Source organism: Lactuca saligna, chromosome 4 (assembly GCF_052625555.1).
Source record: "Lactuca saligna cultivar CGN05327 chromosome 4, ASM5262555v1, whole genome shotgun sequence".
Taxonomy (NCBI): domain Eukaryota; kingdom Viridiplantae; phylum Streptophyta; class Magnoliopsida; order Asterales; family Asteraceae; genus Lactuca; species Lactuca saligna.
This window is the reverse complement of record NC_136420.1, coordinates 72,749,285-72,771,577: the sequence shown is the minus strand read 5'-3', so window position 1 is coordinate 72,771,577 and position 22,293 is coordinate 72,749,285.

Here is a 22,293-nt window from a genome sequence, read left to right as displayed (position 1 = left end):
GATGTCTAATGAAGTGATATTTTCTGTCAATATGTCGAGATCTACCATGATCCCTCGGTTCCTTGGTCAAGGCAACCGCACCTTCGTTATCACAGAAAATCTCCATGGGCTCCTTTATGGCCGGCACAACTCCAAGATCACCGATGAAGTTCTTCAGCCATATTGCCTCCTTCGATGCTTCGCTCGCTGCGATGTACTCTGATTCGCACGTTGAATCAGCTACGGTTTCTTGTTTGGAACTTTTCCATGTTACTGCTCCTCCATTTAGGGTAAAAACCCAGCCCGACTGCGAACGATAGTTGTCCCTGTCGGTCTGAAAGCTGGCGTCACTATACCCTCGCACCTTCAAGTCATCACTCCCTCCAAGGACTAAGAACCATTCTTTCGTCCTCCGAAGGTACTTAAGGATGTTCTTCACCGCAATCCAATGTGCTTTGCCAGGGTTCCCTTGATATCTTCTAACCATGCTCAAAGCGAAGGCTACATCAGGGCGAGTACAAGTCATAGCGTACATGATTGAGCCAACTGCGGAAGCGTATGGTACTCGGCTCATTTCTGCTATCTCAGCTTCGGTACTCGGACTTTGAGTCTTACTCAACTTGGCATTTCCTTGTATCGGTAATTCTCCCTTCTTTGAGTTTTCCATACTAAAACGTTTTAGTACCTTCTCCAAGTAAGTATTCTGACTAAGTCCAATTAGTCTCTTACTTCTTTCTCTTACTATCCTTATTCCCAAAATGTAAGAAGCCTCTCCGAGGTCCTTCATAGCGAAGCATTTCCCGAGCCAGGACTTAACCTCCTGCAGAGTCGGGATGTCGTTTCCTATGAGTAATATGTCATCGACATATAGAACGAGGAAGCTTACTATACTCCCACTGGCTTTGACATATACACAAGATTCGTCTTCGCTTCATACAAATCCAAACTCTTTGACTTTCTCATTGAAGCAAAGATTCCATCTGCGAGACGCTTGCTTAAGTCCATAAATGGACTTCTCAAGCTTACACACTCTATTCGGATGCTTCGGATCCACAAACCCCTCTGGCTGAGCCATGTAAACATCCTCAGCCAACTTTTCGTTAAAGAAAGAGGTCTTGACATCCATTTGCCAAATCTCATAATTATGAAATGCGGCAATTGCTAGCATCACTCTAATAGATTTAATCTTCGCCACTGGTGAGAAGGTCTCATCATAGTCAACTCCGGGAGTTTGAGTAAAGCCCTTCGCAACCAATCGCGCCTTATATATGTGTACGTTCCCATCCACGTCGGTCTTCTTCTTGAAGATCCACTTGCACCCTACGGTCTTACGTTCGGGCACGTAATCAACCAAATTCCAAACTTGGTTATCATACATGGATTGGATCTCGCTATCCATCGCCTCTTTCCATTTCGCAGACTCCGGGCCTGCCATGGCTTCCTTATAGCTATTAGGTTCATCAAGATTTAATAGTGTACCATCACTAATATACGTGTCCCCTTCGGTAGTAATATGAAAACCATAAAACTGGGGATGAACTCTAACTCTATCGGAACGTCTAAGAGGTAAGGATTCGTCAATCGGTTCAACCGGAGTTTCCTCCTCGGGTTGAATGCCAGCGGTAGAGGTTCCTTTATCTATCGATTCTCGAATCTCTTCAAGTTCGATTTGCCTCCCACTGTCTCCTTGTCTTATGAGTTCTCGCTCTCGGAAAACTCCTCTCCTCGCAACAAAGATAACATTATCTTTTGGTCTATAGAAGAGATATCCAAAGGAAGTTTGCGGGTAGCCGATGAAAATACATCGCTCACTTCGAGGTTCAAGCTTGTCGTGAGTATCTCGTCTTACGGAAGCCTCGCAACCCCAAACCTTGATATGTGCCAACGAGGGAGCTTTCCCCGTCCACATCTCGTGAGGTGTTTTGGCAACCTTCTTAGTAGGGACTCGGTTAAGGATATGGGCGGCAGTCTCTAAGGCATACCCCCAAAAGAAGATAGGTAGTGAAGCACGACTCATCATAGAGCGAACCATATCCAATAAGGTTCGATTACGCCTTTCTGCCACACCATTCAACTGCGGTGTCCTAGGAGGCATCAATTGTGAAACTATTCCACACTCCTTGAGATAATCGTGGAATTCAAGACTTAGGTACTCTCCTCCTCGATCGGATCGAAGCATCTTGATTTTCCTGCCCAATTGATTCTCCACTTCATTCTTGAACTCTTTGAACTTTTCAAACGTTTCTGACTTTTGCTTGATTAAGTAGATATACCCATATCTACTATAGTCATCGGTAAAAGTCACATAGAAGCGGTTCCCATCCTTCGTGGTTGATCTAAAAGGTCCACATACATCGGTATGTATTAGGTCTAATAGTCCCTCATCCCTTTCACAAGTACTCGTGAAGGGTGACTTAGTCATCTTTCCAAGTAAACAAGACTCGCATGTGTCATCTTCCCTAAGGTCGAATGACTCCAATACTCCATCCTTTTGGAGTTGGGCTATGCGTTTCTTGTTGACATGTCCAAGACGACAATGCCACAAGGATGCTTTATCCATACTAGTGGAAGAATCAATATTCAAAACATCATTTCCTAAGTTATCAACAATCATAACAGTTTCATATATTCCATTACATGGTATAGCTTCAAAGTAAAAGACACCATTTAGATAAGCCAAAATAGAACCATTCTCATTATTAAAAGAAAATCTAAATCCTTGTCTATATAAACCATGAAATGAAATGATGTTTCTAGCCATTTCTGGCGAATAGCAACAATTGTTCAAATCTAAAACTAAACTATTCTTAAGCACTAAAGAATACGCTCCAATCTTGGTCACAGGCGACGATCTTCTGTTCCCCATGATTAGATTGATCCTTCCTTGCTCCACATCCCTACTTCTTCTTAGTCCCTGCACATTAGAACAAATGTGATAACCACAACCGGTGTCAAGAACCCAAGAAATAGCATGATTAGAATCGTTAGATTTAATTGCATATATACCTGCGAAAGATGGCTTGATCTTTCCTTCCTTGATGGCTTGCAGGTAATCCGGGCAGCTTCTCTTCCAATGTCCTATCTTGTGGCAGTGGTGGCACTCTGCCTCCTTCGGGTTAGAGCAGGGCTTAGAGGGATCAACTTTGGTCCCACTAGAAGAGGAACCATCTCGGGCTTTCACCTTTCGATAGTTATTTGAAGAAGCTTTCCTCTTCTTTCCCTTCCCTTGACCAATAGCCAAGACAGGAGCAGCGGATGGATTGGGAGTTGGTGCAACAGACTTGTCCTTGAAATTGCTCTCAGCAACCCTCAAGAGACCTTGGAGTTTACTTAGAGTGACCTCCTCTTTGTTCATGTGGTAGGTCATCCTAAATTGATTGTACATCGGAGCCAAAGAGTGAAGCACCATGTCGATCGCCAAATCTTCGCCGAAGTCAACATTTAACTTGCGAAGGCGGTCGACATACCTTTGCATCTTTTGCAAGTGCACGGTAAGAGATTCTCCATGACCCATCTTGGCGGAAATCATGTTAGTGAAGATCTCGTAACGCTCTTGTCTCGCGTTTTGGTGGTACCTCTCCAACAAGTCTTGATGCATTTCGTATGGATACATGTCCTCGTAGGACTTTTGGAATTCGGAATTCATGGTGGCGATCATGATGCAATGTACCTTCGTTGCATCTCGCTCATGAGTTTCAAAGGCGGTGATTTCGGCGGGAGTAGCAACTTTGGGGTTGATTTTCTCGAGCTTCTCGTCGAGGACATACTCTTTATCCTCATAGCGAGCAATGGTGCGAATGTATCTTATCCATTCGCCAAAGTTCGTTCCATCGAAGGTGACCTTTTGGCAAAGGCTCATCAACGTGAAAGAACTAGCAGCAGCGTTGTTTGCGTTTGACATCTATAGAAAGGACAAAGATTGATTAGAATAAGAATCCCTAATTATCACCCAATAAGAAAAATTAGGGCTAGGATCCAACAATAACATTTACATACTAGAAAAGGGATGCCGTAATCTAACATGCAAATAAATTGAAGGTAAGTGAATGACGATTCACTAATTCTCCATCACAAAACTTAAACTTTTAGTCCTAAGTGTTTTTGAGAATTCCTAGGTTCGGATGAGATTCATTGAACTATTCAATGGCATGTTTAAATCTCGATATGCCCCTCTTGTTTGTGACTGGGATGCCGAGGATCACAAAGCGGGTGTGAATTACCATGCAAATTCACATGGTGCCTTCATTGTAACGATCACCTATTCGATGTGCCAGTAAACCACACACGCTCCATCGAACTATGATGAACAATGAATCACCCTTTGCCACCTTCGCTTAGAACCAATTAGTGTGCCGGTAAACCACACACGCTCCACTAACATCTTAGCAAGGTGCAAAGTGTAATTTCATGGGATTGCAGCAATTCACTTTTCCTAAAGTAACTAAGATTGGGAAATTTAAAAAAATTTAGTTACTTCGTATTTCTTATTATACTTTTAATGAGAGGATGAGGTTTGCCCTATCCTACCCGTTCGGCTAACGACCCTCCACCAATCAAGCAAGCGGTGGGTGTGAGTGTACACCCATTAAGCGCCATTTTATAGGCCGCAACCTTATACCCACCTTATAGATCGGCTTCGTGAATGAGGCCTACTAGCGGTAAGACTAGCATTTAGTCATACATATATATATTATACTATTAATATCATATTAGTATAGGGTTGTATTTTAAACCTTTTAAAATCTAGGGATTGAAATTTAAGTTGTCTAAATTAAACTTTTAATCACAAATATAAATTTCAAAACCTTAGGGTAGGTTTTACACATTCAAAACATGGAGGATCAAATAACAAATAATTTTAATTAACAATTAATATCTTAATTATCTTTATTTGATTTATCTTTGATTTCATTGAAGATAATTACCAAAATTATCAAAATAATTAATTAATTATCATATAAGGAAATTAAATATTTAATTAGTTGATAATTACCTTTAACTAGATCAAGATAACACTTATATTTATCAAAAAATCGGATTTATATTGATCTAATTAGTTTATGGAAAGTTTGGATAAGATAAACACAAAGAAATCCCGAATCTGGCCATTCCTGACGCCTGGACTCGCCGAGTGCACAAGGGGACTCGCCGAGTCAGGCCTACTCGACGAGTCCACCTTGGAACTCGACGAGTCAGTGACTCAAAACCCAAAAATTCGAATTTTGCAGGTTTGTTTCAGTTATTCAAGCAACAATTTAAAGAAAACCAATCTAGGCTCTGATACCACTGTTGGGTTTTAGCCATAAGAACTTTCCTATGTGCGCATGCAAAACCCTATTGCTTGGATCTAGGCTTTCTAATAAACATGCTTTGAATCCAAGACTTCTAATAGCTAATTAGGTTAAATAACAATGATGAAACAGATCTAGAATCATACCTTTGAGTTCCTTGTTGATCTTGTTGTCTCGGAGCTTCTAGAGTCAGAATTGTCACTCCTCTAATGGCTTACAAACACCAATAGCAAGCAAGATGATTTAGGAGAGAGGAGAGGGGAGGAATTTGGCCAGAGTATCCTTGCTTAAGGTTATGTATCGAATCCCCTCACCCATAGGGTCTATTTATACTTGTAGACTCCTTAAGGGTTTCACCCTAAACCCTAATTGGATAATCTTCTCTTAAGGCTATCCAAATCCATTCCATAGATAACCATATGGACGATTTGAGCTATCCTAAAGCTCTTAGAATCCGTCCAAGGTCCATCTTAATGGATTTACAGTCTAAAGTCTAACTATCAAACAATTGACAGTTTATACCCTCTTATTTAATTAATCTCTTTAAGTCACCAAATTAATACCAATTAATTTATGACTTATATTAATCAAATAGCTAAATATTATTCCTTATAATATTTACTCTCTCTTAACAAATCATCCTTCAAGTTGCTATGGTGAAGGCAACCCAAAAGGACCATGCACCACCGAATATAGTTATAGCCTTAGACACTATTCCAACACCTTTCAATATTCCAGAGATAGGTGAAAGTTCAGGAAGTAGTGGGAGCTTCGATGAAAGCGAAGATAGTGGAAGAATGGATAATAGTAGTTCAGAGAATGAACGGGTAGAAACTAAAACTCGTACTGTCTGTAGATCCATTAGCATACGAAGGCCTCTAGTCAAGTATTCTTCTTCCGCAAACTTCTTGTTGCTTACAGAAAATGGCGAACTTGAGTCTTATTTATAAGCCTTGAGAGTGAAAAGAATGCATACAGTGGAAGAATCCAATGGAAAAATAATTGAGCTCACTTTAGAAGAAACAGACTTGGTTTTTAGTCAAGCTCCCAGCATGGATGAAAGCATTGCAAAACAAGTAGGTGTTTCGGGTTAAGGATGAGATTTATAGAACCAATAGATACAATGTAAAGTTGGTAGTCAAGGGGTTCTAATAGAAGAGAGGGGTTTATCATAATGAGATCTTTTCTCTAGTTCTAAAAATGACTACAATCAGAATGGTTTTGAGAAGTGTCGCCTTTAAAGATCTCCATCTAGAGCAATTAGATGTGAAAACAAATTTTCTCCATGATGACCTTGAAGATGATACCTAGTTGGCACAACCAGAAGGTTTTCCCACGATTAGCAAAGAATATATGGTGTTCAAACTAATGAGAAGTCTGTATAGTTTGAAGCAAGCCCAAGGCAGTGGTACTTGAAGTTTGATAGCTTCATCCAGAGGAATGGGTATAGCAGATGTGAGATGGATCACTATTGTTATTTGAAGAAATTCAAGTTCTTTTATATCATCCTATTGTTATATGTTGATGACATGTTGATTGTTGGATCCGACATGCAAGAGATCAACAAGCTAAAGAAGTAGTTTGCTAGTGAGTTCGAGGTGAAGGACTTAGGGGCTCCTAAACAAATACTGGGTATGACATAACCAATGACAGAGGTACCGCAACACTAAAAATTTCACAAGCTAAGTACATAAAGAAATGTTTAGAAAAGTTCACCATGGCAGATATGAAAGCTAGAAGTACACCATTAGGGAGTCAGTTAAGACTTACCAAAAAGGAATACCCAAAAACAGAAGAAAACAAAGAACACGTTACTAAAGTTCCCTATGCATCTGCATTTGGTAGTTTAATGTATGAAATTGTATGCACTAGACCAGACATTTCTTATATAATGAGAGTTGTGAGCATATTCATGTCAAATCCAGGATGGCAACAACATTAGGAAGGAGTGAGATGGTTTCTATGCTACTTAAAAGGAACAATTGAGTGTTCCTTATGTTTTAGAAGAGAACGAGTAGTATTAGAAGGGTTCTCTGATATTTACTGAAGTAGACATCCAGATTCAGGAAAGAGCACAACGAGTTATGTGTTCATAATTGGAGGTACAAAAATCAGTTATATGTCAAGGTTACAAAATAGTGTTGCTTTTTTAACCACATAAGTTGAATACATGCCACTTGTAGAAGCTGCCAAAGAGTTCATATGGCTGAAGAGTTTCTTGTCAAAACTTGGAATGCAGTAGGAGGATTGTGTACTTCATTGTGACAACCAAAGTGTAGTTCACTTAGAAAAGAATCTAGTGTCTCAGAGCAAAGGATAACACATTCAGATGAAGTACCATTTAATTTGAGAGTTAAACAGTAAATGAACTCTAAACTTGAAGAAAATCCTTGGAATGACGAATCCAGTTAATATGTTCACCAAGGTGGTTACCACTGAGAAGTTGAAGCTTTGCATGGCTTTAACTAACCTTTCAGAAGTTTGACAAAAAGGCCATGGCAGAGAGAGATATAGGGACTAGTTTGAGGAACAGTGAAGGTGAAGTTGTTCAAGCCTTCAAGTGGGATATTGTTAGGATATGAAGTCTTGTCCAACAAGGAGCACGTAGATAACAATGAAGCACTTAGGTTTCATGGAGCATATAACAAAGGAACGTATCATCTGAGAAATGAATGGATCATCTGACAAAGGAACGAATCAAGTGCCAAATGAACGGATCATGTAGAAGGGGGTTTGGAGCACTTGGAAGAGGTCTGGAGTGCTTGGGAGTGATATGGAGAAACATGTGTTGAATTAGGTGTCTAAGTTCATAACTATTTTTGGAATGTACTTGACCCGGTTAGCATGGTCCATTTGGGTTGCATGGCATTGCAACACTTGGATAGACCAAATGAGAGAAAGGAAACTTAAGGTTTATTAATATATTATAAGTTCTAATATATTAATAATATTATTTAATTAATATTTATCAAGATATAATTTGGAATTAATTAAGTGATCAAAATGAGACTAATTAAATATATGGGGTTGATTGTGTAAATCATCCATTCTTGTATAGTGGGCTAATGATCCATGGTTTATATGGGTTGGGCTAAACCCATAAGGTGCTCCATGGATAGTCCATGGGAGTTATAAACCCATGGATCATGGAATATGGAAAGCCATGTCAATTAGGGTTTACATGTTGTAACCCTACTTGTGACACAACTATAAAAGTACCCCATGACTAGTAGAATTGGACACTAACAAGTGACGAACTAGAGGGCTAGCCAATTTTGAGTGATATCGTACTTCTCTCAAGGTTATTTCAAGAGTTGTGGTGTTGTTTGAGACATTTGAGGCATCACACTTGAGGTGCTAGGCTCACAAGGTTCTCAAGGAATCCAAGCAACAAAAAGATATGTTCTTCTACTAGCTATTATGATTCAAAGTTCCCCATGCCATGCTAGTTAGGTTAAGAACCTTGGAAAATCAAATTTTCATGTATCTTAGTAAAACATAGATCCAAGGTTTCTAGGGTTGCATGTACACCTTAGGAGTGTTAGAATGCTCAAAACCCTTCAACATGGGCATCGTGTTGTGCAATATGGTAAAGGGATGGGCTAAGAGGGATGCTCTTGCTCCATGACATTCCTTCTTGCACCACAATGCTCCTTATTATGCCATGAGCGGTTCCTCTTGCACCATGAGGATCCCTCTTGTGCCATGGGGTACTCCTCTTACGCTATGAGGTATGCTATTGCATGATGATGTATACTCTTGTGCCATGCGTGTTCCTATTGAACCATGGTGGTGTTGTTTCTCTAATCTTGATGTTCTTACGCTACACTTGAAGCCACTTGCACCATCCTTATTCCCGTTGCACCATGATTGTGCAAGATGGACCATCTTGGTCTTTGATGAGTCAAGTATACTATGAAGTCATCTATGATTCTCAAGATCCTTCAAAGATTCTCAGAAGTTTGTATTGCTTATGGATTACACCATGTTGGGCCACCATGATGGATGTTGGACCATTAGTGTTCATTATGCGCCACCTATGCATCATGATGCTCCACTATGGTCAAGGTGGTCCATCATGTGTGTTGCTGATGCTCGTGGGTTGTATAACATGGATGGATGTTCCAAAAGAAGTTTCATGTCAGAATATGATTGGTTGTCTCCATTCATGGGCCTATGGGCCAATGGTCTTGGCCTATTAGGGTTTTAAATTTATCTCTAAAGTATAAATAGACTCCTACCCTGTCATTGTAAATTGCTAGATTTCTGTGAGAGCTCAAAGTGAGATACAATTTTGAGTTCTTGTAATAGTTCCAGAAAGCTGATAAAAACCTCTCACGCTCTCTATCTCTCCCTCTCTCTCTCTCTCTCACACACACACACATTTTCCCGTGGATGTAGGTCATCTTTACCGAACCACATTAAATATTGTATACTTTTGATATATGTTTTTCATAAATTTTATGAGTTCACCGAAGTTTGTTTTTTGATATTTTTCTGGAGTGGTTAACTTGTTTTGTTGTTACCCAACACTAAAGATTCATGATGATCATGCATGAAGAGACAAATATTTTAAACCACATAAATAATGTCTGGACGAGTAAAGGTTGATATTAAAGAGTTCCTACAAGGCTTCGGTAGTGGGTAGGCTAAGATATATGTTTACAAGAAGGAAAGAGATTAGGTTTAGAGTCTGTGGAGTTACTGTAGGGACTACATTTAGACATATCTACATGAGAGAGTATCTGTTTAGACAAATGGGATTGCGACAAGAAGACTCAATGTGGGGATCAAGTAGCAGAGATTCTGGGAAAGAAAGATAGAGGTGTTAGATACATCATAAAGAATTCAACAGAGATGTGAGAGATGACTCTGGTGATAAGAGACAAGTCAGAAGCAGTAAGAATGATTTCACCATCATATATGAGGAGATAAATACTCTCCTTGCCATTGTGAAATGTGAAAGGAGAGCTATCAGAATTACTACTTCGAAAACCAAGGGATGAGATGTAAACAAAAAAATGCTAATACCAAGATCAGGGTACTTGTTTGAGATTGTAGAGAGCTTTTTGTAGGAGTCATTCATAGTTAGGATGTTGAGGACGAACATAATGAGGAGGTTGTTTCATGTAAACCTCTTCCATAGTCTCACCATAAAGGAAGGTGTTTTTTAGATTGAAGTGATGGATGAGCCAATGGTGAGAAATGACAATGTTGAGGATGGTGTGGATGGTGGCAAGTTTAACAACCGTACTAAATGTGTCATCAAAGTCTAGAGCATGTTGTCGGGAGAATCCATGTGCAACAAGTTAACCTTTGTAGCGGTCAAGGATACCATGAAAATTGAACTTGTAACGGTATAGCCAATGACATGTAAATATGTTGGCCTGAGGAGGGGTGGAAGGAGAACTCAAGTGTTATTAGAGTTGAGAGCGGCCATTTCAGAGTCCACAAAGGCTTTCTAATTAGAATCACATAATGATTGGGTAGTGAATTTAGGAATTTGAGAGATATCAATGGTTGTAGAGAGGTTCATCATGAGACTATATAGGAGGGAAGCAGTCTGAGAACATGTAGACATATGATAACGAGGACTGTGTGTAGTATGGGAAGGTGTGGATTCATCTAGAGAAGAAGAGGATGATGAAAGTTCTTTGAGGATTTTCATAACAAGCTCAATTTATGTAATCAGTGAATCCATATCTTCCAAGGCATTAGCAATATTTTTTAGTGTGTGACGATAATTAGTGATTAAGGAAGCACCCTTTTTAGTGTTGTAAAATTGATCTTGCAACAAAAGCATTCTTGACAATTTGTTGTTGAGAATGAACTCGTCGAGCTTATCCCATAAGTCTTTAGCCATATAATTGTCACTAGATATAATTTGTTGCAAGTTTGGGACACATGTTAAATAGAAGCAAGATTTGACATGCAAAGCAATCGACTCCCAATCTTCATCATCTTCTTTGGAAAGTTGTGACTTTGTCATATATATATGTCTAGACACCTTTACACGTTTATATCTATCAAGAAAATTTAGATGCCACAACTTCTACTTTGAGCCATGATATATCGAAGCCCCAAGTTGGTAACATCCATAGAGTTCGAATTTGAAGTAGGTATTGACATTGTTTTAGAAATTAAATAGGAAAAATTAATGAAATAAAAAACCAAAACTGAATCAGGCTGCTTACCGCAGGTAAAAGGAACATAGCAAGATACAAAACTAAACCCTTAGAAAAAATAGGAAACATAATAGTAGACCTAGAGACATTGATGATTGTAGAGATTCGAGAAGATTAACAACAAAAGAAAAAAAAACACAAAGAAGTAAGAAAACCGCAGCAATAGTAGCACAAGATCCGGCAAGGATTGTAGCAGATAGTTGAAATTTCTGATGGAAGGAGGTATTGACATGCGACGACAATGGAGATGGTGGAAACAATTGTTGAATATCAAAATCAATAGACACGCAAGGAAACCAAAAAAATAATATTGAGAATTATATGTCAATTATTTGAGAATAATAAAACCAGTTATTAATAATACAATTACCAAGTTTCATCCAGAAACACGATCAATTCTTGTCGATTAGATATGATTATAAGAAAGGTAGAAGAAGAGTGTCCTTTTATTGAACGACACTGACCTATTTTGTAGAAGATCTCAAACTTAAAGAAATGCGCAGATCGGACTCCTATCTTTAGCAATTGGTAAAAATTAGTTTGAGTTCGGTGGAAAAACTACCACGGACATCAATGTGTTAAAGACCAATTGTGTGTAATTTTATGAATATATTGTATATTAAAGTTTGTAACTCCTTTTAGAACGTCTCAAACTGCTCACAACATCTATCGTTGGAGATCTAATAAAAAATAAAAAATAAAAATTAATTCTATTTGTGATGTTAAAAATAAAATTTTGCATTAGGTATATTTGAGATTTAAGGATAAGAAATTTGCATAGATTACATTCTCCCGATTCTGTGGAAATAAAGAACATCCAAAACAAAGATAGAATGAAGAAGTTACACCTCTTCAAAATTAGAAAAATTAGTATTTATCTATTTTTCCTGAAACGAACCACACACTGCTTCGATTGAAATAACTAAAAGTCTTGTAAATCAATTTTGAGCATGTGTTTTTAACTTAAATTATGATATATTATTTTGTTTCAATTTTATCACATTTGTATTCTCGCCCAAAATCATGTTCGAAAAATTTGTCGAATCCGAAGCAATTAATAGTGAAAATTTAAACGCGGATTCTCGAAGTTTGGTATATCGGAATTGAATTCCGTTTGTGTTTTTGGAATCACAACGACCAGGACATTAAGCAGTCACTTTCCAAAAAAAAATCATGAATCGGTATGTGGACACAAGCATTGAGAAATGAGATTATGTCACACATAAACACATTGCTTTTATTTATTGCCTAAAAATAACTCCTTAAAAGCTTAATAGAGACTTTTCATTGTGCAGGTTGAAGCTTCAATTAGAAGAAAAATGGTATACTTCTTTGTATAGCTTGATCTTCTCTCTTTCCTCACTATCCTCCCTCCATATCTCCCATTTCTCTTTTACTTTTCTTGTTCTGTGTTCGTCATATACCCCCTCCCCTACTGGAGATGGTGGTCCTCCGATCATCGGAAGGAGGGCAATAGCCCCTCTTCCTTGTTTTCCCATTGACATTGAACAACTAAAAAAATTCCCTCTCTCTCTTCTTCTTCAATCGTGCTTATCAAGTACAACAAGAGGCCAACAAACTCTTCTCCTTCATTTTATGCGAAGAAACCACCATAGTGGTTACTTATTCCGACGAGATCATTAGGCGAAACAACCATCGTTCTCCTCTTCTTCCTCTTCTTGATCGGAGCTGCCAAACATATCTGTGATAGCCGAGAAACACCACCCAATCACCCTTTATTCCTTCTCCGTGTTCAACTATCGGTGACAGGAGGTAGGATGCCAAGGAAAGCCACTAGAGCAGCCTCGCTCATCACCAACTGTCGCCTCTACTTCCTCCTGTATCTCCTTTGGACGTTGCTACAGATTGAGCTTCATCGATCTATGACTACCGGCGACGAAATCACGAAGGCCAAGGAGGGATCACCATTCTCGACGAACTTCTTCTCCCCTCCTCACGATCTGATTAACCACCATCAGAGCTTCTCATCATGGTTGCTTCCGATTCGTTTCTACTCCCTCGATCAGACGAAGATGCACCCCTTTGTACATTTAGTGATTTTTGACAAAATAGGTCCCTCTAGTGTCGTTTTGAATTAAAATCAGCCCCCTTGATATAAATCATTACAAATCAAGTACCATTGGATTTAGTGATTAAAAGAATGGTCCTATTTAGATATAATTTGTAACAGAAATAGTCCTAGTGTTAATTAAGTATAAAACAAACCTATTAAAATTTAAATTATTTCAAAACAAGTCCCTTTAGTCTAAAATATAACAAAAATAGTCCCGAAGTTTGTTTTAGTTCAAAAAGGCATCAAGATGCAGTCTTTCACACAAAGCTTCTAAAAATGAACCAACTCCAAAAAAAATTGAACACACGCTTCAAGGGTGAGTTTCTACGACCCCTCTTTTATAGCTGTTTTTTAATATTTGGGGGAGAATACAATGTTGCCAATTAAAGTACTGATGATTTTCAAGTTTTTATACGTTACAATGCTTCATACTTGTTATTGATCAAATGTTTATGAAATAGCAATATGACATGGGAAAAATCATCAATAAATCTTATAAGCCAAATTGGAATACTAAAATGTGATATAGCTATACCTTATGCGAATTAGTAATTTAATTATTAAGAAAAATCACAAGATTATAAGTAGATTGGTATAGGTATGCAAGTTCATTCTATGATTTATGTAAATTAAGATCCTTGTTAAATATGAGTACTAAATACGTGAAAGATGCATAAACTAACATTATATATAACTTAGCTCCTTTTCAAACTAAAAATATATAATAAAATACTACATTACCTAAATTGTTTGAAAATTTTAGTTTAAACCATTATTTGATAATTAGTTTAATAATAACAAAAATCAACTAATAATTATATATTTTATGAACTTGTGCAAAAATGAACATAAAACGATTTTTATTTTATTTTTATAATTATGATAAAAATATAAATCATTTTTACTGTAATTTGAAATCAATCATATATGATAACATAATTGATTCTTGAGTTTTAAAAATCGTTACTAAATAAATTATATATCATATAAATTATGCAACTTATTGAATTTTATGAGAATTGTTGGTTTCATGTTGGTTAAAACCTGAAAAATGTTATAAAAGCAGTCTTACACTAGGGAATAGAAATTTGAAAATCTATTAAGTCTTACATATCTCAAATAATAAAAGACTTCAATCAAATATTATTCCGGAATAACCAAAATATAAATAACCAAGAATCTTATAATGGAAGGTTTAGGATTAGAATGCCTAGACACATTGTTAGGATACATCACACCTACGGGACGTTCTATATGAGCTATGTTTGTTTTTAAAAGCATGATGAGTTAAGATCATTTCCTATGCTGAATTGGCTATGTTTATAACCACACTAAGACTGTATGTCTAGCTCCTTGTGCTCTCTGTTATAACCGTTAATCCGTGTAGAACGAGAAACATCATGTATAGATCAACGAACTGATCTATACATGTTGATATCCTGCCCACATGTGTGACCTACACCATCACCTGACGAGACGAGTTTAGCGTTGACGTTTCTATTTTATTTACTCAATGACATTGGTAAATCATTGATGTGAAACTTCTAGCACGTCCTTGTTAGTGTTGTGAAACTTTTAGAACGCCTCTTTTTAGTACCGGTGCAAAGGTATCGCGGTTCAGTTTTGAGCTCGTTACATATTCTGTATTTGTTTCATTACCATAATGAATTTTTCGTTCACTTATACTTGTTGAAAGAGATTGGATTTAGTGGGGTAGTACGTGACTCAAAATGATGAGTGTCGATACGACAAATTAAGTCGTATAACACTTAATTAACAACATGACACGATTGAACAAGATTTATTGACTTACATTTAAAAAGTTATTTATATAAGCCCGTTCGATTTTTTACGAAAACACAATGTTTATGTGGGAAGAGTTTGCCATACTGTTGAAGTGTCGGTTCATAAATTTAGTAAAATAATACTTAATAATTACTACAACACAACATTACAAATTTCATAAACTCTAAATCTATGAGTTTTACATATAAACTATAACATTTCTTATATGAAAACTCAAGAGTAAAGTTGGTTATCTTAAGTTTTCGAAAGGGTAACTTGCTTTATTTTTATATAATTTGGTATTCAGAATATCTATATAAAAATGCAATTTTGGTAATGAGAACCATAAAAATTTGATATCAGTTTCACTTACTTATATATTCACCAAATTGTGTACTTTCATATTTGAACAATTGATATTTCTAAATGAGTCCAAATGCACACTTAAAACTTATTTATTTTTATCATTTTGATAGAAAAGTACATATTTATAACATATTTGAACAATTGATATTTCTAAATGAGTCCAAATGCACACTTAAAACTTATTTATTTTTATCATTTTGATAGAAAAGTACATATTTATAAAAGTTGTTCACGAGATAAATTTTATAATACACTTTTTGTTATAAAATTACTTTGTGTTAAAGCCTATAGAACTCACCAAAAGATTTTTGTTTACGTATCTTATTGCATGTATTCTCAGGTTATTTAGCAGGTCGGAAGTGTTCTCACAGAAGACTCTCTAATATTTTTATTATACATTTGTAAATTCTGAATTGGTAGGCGTGCGTTACGATTTAGAAATAGTTATTGTCAATGTAATTTCTATTTCGGTAATAATAGAAGATTATATTTGTACTCTTCAATGTATGTTCAATAATTGTGATGACTTATTTATGTTGCGCACCTCGACGTTTCCACCAACGGCCGGGAGTGTGACAGATTGGTATCATACCTATTGGCTATAGGCAACCGGTGCTTTCTTGGGAAAGCACGACTATAGTATAGGGCTTACTCTTTTAAGTTAGGTATATCTCTTAACCTACAAATATAGGATTATATATATATATATATATATATATATATATATATATATATATATATATATATATATATATATATATATATATATATATATATAAAATAATCTGGAACCCACAAATTCTAATGTAACACAATCTTTTAGGTGAAAAACCTTAACTAAGTTGATTGTATGTGGTCCGAACCACAACTAGACATAAAATGACCCCCTGTGTTTAATTATGATTAGACCGACATACAGTCAAGCTTGGATTTGGTTGTTGGTTGACTAAAACGCTTGGAATCTAGAATAATTAAAAAAAATATCATTCGAAATTCTTAAGAACCATCGAAAATTTTAGCGAACATTTACACGCATTTGGAAAATATTTACTTCAAGTGATCATAATCTTGTCAGTATCATAAACATAAATCATATTCGAAGTTTATATCGGAATACTAATTTCTCAGTTATGATGTTCTACGAATAATCATGTTGGCCATCTTATGTATACCATGCAAATATATCGGCCTAGGTATTTAATTAATCAATTTCTTTCTACAATGAACAAACTAACTTATGTATGAATCGTCCAATCTCAAAAGAAGGATTCCTACACTTATCCTCTGTATTTTGTGAAAATTTTGACTTAGGAAATAGAAGAGTCTATAAAAAGTGCGAAATAGTAAAATTGTTAGAAATCTTTCCTAGTTTCCGAATGATACCGATTCAAATGAACCAGAACTCCAGAAATCGAGACACGACCAAAACATAGAGTAGTACTCAACTTTCCTTGGAACATTTTCTTCATTAATTTGTATCGTTTGTGCTAATACTTGGTGGTCTCCTATAACGCCCGTAGATTTGGGATAGTCAATTTAGAGATAGTAAGCATCAAAAATAATTTTTTGATAGAAGATTATTTTGAATAAATAATCTTAACCAAATTATAATATATTTCACAAGGATTCTATACATATAAAGAACGGTGAAAATCTGACTTACGACGAAGAAATTATGACTTGTCGAAGTTTTGCAACAAATCTGGCATGACTCAGCATAACGTAAAAGTGAATTTTTGAAAATTACTTTTTAGCCTTAAGGATATTGTCATACCCCGAAAACCGAGAGCGGAAACATTTCCGGGGTGGACTCCACGTTGAGTATCAAATCCAACGCACATAGTAAGCAAAGTAAATAACCATTACATTACATAATGAAATTTACATTTGTTCAAAAGTAAAGTATTATAAGTGTTATACATAGGTATATATAACCAAAAGTTAAGATGAGTTCTTCTGTACGCTCTGTCTTCTCCAAAAGGATCATTGGGTACCTGTCTAACGCGGACCTGAGAATACAAGCAGTTTGAAAATCAGCATAAAGTTGGTGAATTCATAAGATGTTTGTTTTCTTAAAATGTTTAAGTTTCCTTTAGTTTTTTCGAAAAAGTTACGAATCCAAGAAAATCCCATATTTTCATAAAAGTAATGTTTAGTTAACTGTTTTCTTACACGATTCTGGTTATGTATAATTGTTATCCTAGGAAAATCTTATATTTTCCTAAAAGTAGAGTTTTAGTTAAAGACCACATTGTATAGTTTTACACATAAAACTATTTACTAAAAAATCATGGGATTACTATCTTGTACCAGTTATAAGATAGTTTGATATACACAAAACTATAGATAGATATAGATTGAAAACCATGGAATTATCATCCCGTACTAGATATAGATTCAAAACAATGGGATTATCATCCCGTACTAGATATAGATTCAAAACCATGGGATTATCATCCCGTACTAGATATAGATTGAAAACCATGGGATTATCATCCCGTACTTGATATAGATTCAAAACCATGGGATTATCATCCCGTACTAGATATAGATTCAAAACCATGGGATTATCATCCCGTACTAGATATAGATTGAAAACCATGGGATTATCATCCCGTACTTGATATAGATTCAAAACCATGGGATTATCATCCCGTACTAGATATAGATTGAAAACCATAGGATTATTATCCTATACTAGATATAAGATACAAAACCATGCGACTACCATCCCGTACTAGATATAAGAAATATAGATAGAAAGTAGATATGAAATTGAATTCCGTGAATAAACTTATATTAATATGTATTGTGAGTCAGGTAACCATGCTGATACAACAACGAGACCTCCTTGACGTTTGTCAGACGTTGGACGATATCCAGAATTTGTCACCCCAGGCGTGCCCGCCTAACTGTAGCTAGCAGTTAAGGTGTAGGATTATCAGTCCCGAATAGATCTATTCACAAATTCCACGCTCTCCCTCCAGGAGACTCTGGTTACACTTCTGGGGAGGATTTACTAATAATAATGATGACGAACCTCACAAGCTAGTATTATGTTATTCACGGTGTTCTCAGACGTTATCAAACATACTAATCGTTTAGAAACATAATACAATACAAACAGTTTGATACAATGAAATGATCTGACAATATATTCTAAATTAAACATAGATAAACTGAATCAGACGTAGTTTATCTATTAACTTTATGTAAATCTGTATTCATAAAAACCGAACTAAAGATCCCAAATTATTCTCATAATAATTTAATTGCTTTGGTTGTTTTCTTTACTGAAATTCACGTAGTTATTGTCGAGAAAACATCCCTTATGCTCAACATAATACATAAGGGGTAAAGATATTTAAAGGTTAGCCAGATATTTATAGAAATACATCAGTATTAGGTTTTTGAGAACATTTGTATTTTTGCTTGTATTCCCCCCCCCCCCCCCCCTGAAAACATTGAAAAGCACGGAAAAATGGTAGGGGTATGAACTCACCAGACGGGAAAACGCAACGATTTGAATGCTAAGCGTTGGTTCGGGGCTTGATAACACGCAAGGTTCCTATGTAATATGAAATAATATCCAAATGTATCTAATTAGACTTTAAAATACTAATTAGATATGATGATACACTCCAATGAGCGAAAACACTTCAAATCAAGTGTTTGGAGTGACCCGGGTGGCATCTATGGTCATGTATGATTTAGGAATGGATTTTACGCTTCAAGAGTAAACTCCTTAGGGAGTTTACGTCCCTAATACTATAACCACATGAGTTCACAACCGTGAACTCATGGTTGGTAGGTTTTATGGTGTCAAATGGTCAAATAATGCTTGGGAAGAGTTGGTATGATTTTATCTAAGGCATGGGAATTAATTAAATCACCAAGAACACCATCTTAAGGAGTTTACAGCCCCAAAATAGGATTTCATGGCTGTAAGCTCCTATATCCTTCTTATTTTGTTGATTTAATTACCTTAGACCAATCACATGTGATTCAAACAATTTTTACAAGCCTTAGAATGAATTTAGGGCACCATTTGACTTATTTATGTGAGTTTACGGCCCTGGAACCCATCCTTGGGGGGTTATGGCTGTGAAATCTCAAATGGAGGGTTTTCATCATGTTTAAGGTCTCCAAATCAATAGTAGATGGTTATAAGATTTATTCCAAGGCTAATGGTGTGTTTAAATGGATTTAAAACACTTGTTTTTGAGTTTACTCTTCATGAATGATTAGTTTACGGCCCAAGCATGTTATTGGGCAGTAAACTCATGTTTACTCCTCAAAAATCATGTTTAGTGTGTTCTAAGTCCGAATTGGTAAGCCATAAAGTCATATCTAGATCCCAAAGTTGGTTTGGAGGGGTTTTAAGGCTCAAAAACCCACTTTTTATGTGTTTATGGCCCAAGCATGCTCCAGGGCCGTAAACTCATGAATGAGGTCCTTTTTCACACTTTGAACTTGGATTTGAAGGCTAATGATTCTATACTATGAGTTAAGGAAGTTACCTTAATGATTTGAAGCCTTAAATTTATGTTTTTGGACTTAGATCTTTGGTTTGAGGAGAGAGGTTAGATAGAGAGTAGTGAGAGAGGGAAAAAGCTTCAAATGGAAGCTTAATCTCCTTTAAATAGTGTCTATGATTTGGACATGGTGGAATTCTACCCGATACCGATGTTAGACGGGGCTTTTAGTCACACCCGATCAAGTTGTCGTAACCCGGTGTGGACGTTTCTAAAAATTTTCAAATAAACATTTTGGGCCAATTTCATGAGTTCCTAAGGGGTTTGGACACTCATGATATTAAAATAAACATATAAATTTAAATAATTTAGCCCAAAAACAAAATCAGAACGAATCGCTAAAGATGGATTTTACTGACGAAATTGGTTACGACGATGGACAAACTTCGGGTTGTTACAGATCTAAACAAAACTCGAAGATATGTTAAACCGATAACATAAATAAAAAGAACATCCAATTATGACTTCGTATGAGGAGTTATTATTTTTCTAAGATTTAGCATAGCAGTGCACAACCTAGAAATAAAATTTTAGATCGATCAATTTTTAGCTGACACAACCTAAATGAGAATTGAAGATCTCGTTAATAGGAGCTCAACGATGTAAAGACCGTCTCAAACAGATGTCGTATGACAAAGTTATTAATTTTTAACGGACTTTAACTGTGCAGGCCTGTTAAAATATAACTTTAAAAAATAAATTGAATATTACCCAACGGAGTCTAAACGAAAGTTGTAGATCACGTTGCCACCTATGCGTGGACATAAAGAAAGTCAAAAACAGAGCCGTGATGCGAAAGTTACAGATTTTAGAAAATAATTAATTTTCGGAGCAATCTGCGAGTAACACGTGACATAATCCTGATCATTGCTTCCTACCTATGCCTTGCCACCAAATGGTGACACTTAGCACTAAACTTGACAAGTTGGAGGCCCAGAACTTCGTGAGTTAGTCCAAATTCTTGCCTATAAATAGAGGCGTAAATCACTTCATTTATCATAGCATTCTAACCCATTCTCTCCCAGCACCGCCCAAACCCTCAAGGATTTTCCCTAGCACTTCCTAAGTGTCAGAGGCGAGTCCCAGAGCACTAAGGCCCTGAGAATAAGAACATTCAGCTCGGAAGTTCTGCCACCGCAGAGCCCGGTTCCTAGCCAAACCCCTGGTAACTGAGATATGCTTACCTTACTCTAAGTATAGCTTCTGTTTAGGTTCATTATCGTTATTATGAACTTATAAACAATAAATATATTATAAATGTAATATACAAAGTGTTACTATAACATCTTTTAACTACTCGCGGTACAAGGAATCTGGTTTGAAGGGCCGCATAGGGTTGGTGGATTTCAGAAGTGTTATAATTCCAAAATGGTCCTGCCCTTCGGTGTTTCATGTCATGTGCCTGTCTGTACATAGTGGTTTAAAAGTATCGTTTAACACTTATAAAATGATATCACTTGTAAATAGTCGCAATAAATATTAGACTAAAATCTAGCGGTAATGATATTAGGTTTCTTCGAAGGAAAATAGAATTGTTAGAAGCGAAGCATTGCTCAAGTTTGGAATCATCACTTAAACAAATGAGTGCATAGTTACTTTCATCTTACACATAGATATGAAGTATTTAATATATGCTATTTGTGTGCATATTATCTGTGTTCTTCCTATCTATGTTGGATGAACAAAATATACATGTTTTATTTGATTTAAACTATATATGTATTTTATACCTATAAAAATATTGGGTAAAGATGGGTAGATGAATGGTGAGAGATGAAATATGATATAGATGAACATTGGCAGTTATGGACTTAGTGACTGATAAATAAACCCTAGCAGCTATGGATATAGTGCCAAATAGATAAACCCCGAAGCTATGGACTTAGTGCCTTACAAATGAAAGTTCACAGCTATGGATTTAGTGCCTTATGAATGGACATTGGCAGCTATGGACTTAGTGTCTAACAAATAATATCAAAAACTATGGACTTAGTACCTGTTAAATAAACCTTGGCAACGATGGACTTCGTGTCTATTCCTTAGGACAATCCTTAGGAATGAATGAGTGAATGATAGAT